Source organism: Sinocyclocheilus anshuiensis, unplaced genomic scaffold (assembly GCF_001515605.1).
Source record: "Sinocyclocheilus anshuiensis isolate Anshui unplaced genomic scaffold, SAMN03320099.WGS_v1.1 scaffold156, whole genome shotgun sequence".
NCBI classification, from domain to species: Eukaryota; Metazoa; Chordata; class Actinopteri; order Cypriniformes; family Cyprinidae; genus Sinocyclocheilus; species Sinocyclocheilus anshuiensis.
The window spans coordinates 194,841-195,365 of record NW_015554069.1 but is presented as its reverse complement, the minus strand read 5'-3'; positions in this window follow the sequence as shown (position 1 = coordinate 195,365).

Genomic DNA, 525 nt, shown 5'->3' with positions numbered 1-525 from the left:
AGCCATTACTCCAGTATAAAGTGTCACATGATCCTTCAGAAATCATTCTAATATGCTGATTTATTATCATTGCTGGAAACTGTTGCGCTGCTTAATATTTATTTTTTTGACCTGTGATACTTTTTTTCAGGATACTTTGATGAATAAAAAGTTAAAAAGAAGAGCATTTATTTAAAATAGAAATCTGTTCTAATAATATGCACTACAGTTCAAAAGTTTGGGGTCAGTACATTTGAATTCTTTCTTTTTTTGAAAGAAATTAAAACTTTTATTCAGCAAGGATGTGTTAAATTGTTAAGAAGTCATAGCAAAGATATTGTTAGAAAAGATTTATATTTTGAATAAATGCTGTTCTTTTTTAACTTTTTATTCATCAAAGAATCCTGAAAAAAGTATCACAGGTTCTAAAAAAATATTAAACATCAGAACAGTTTCCAGCACTGATAATAAATCATTATATTAGCATGATTTCTGAAGGATCATGTGACACTGAAGACTGGAGTAATGATGCTGAAAATTCAGCTT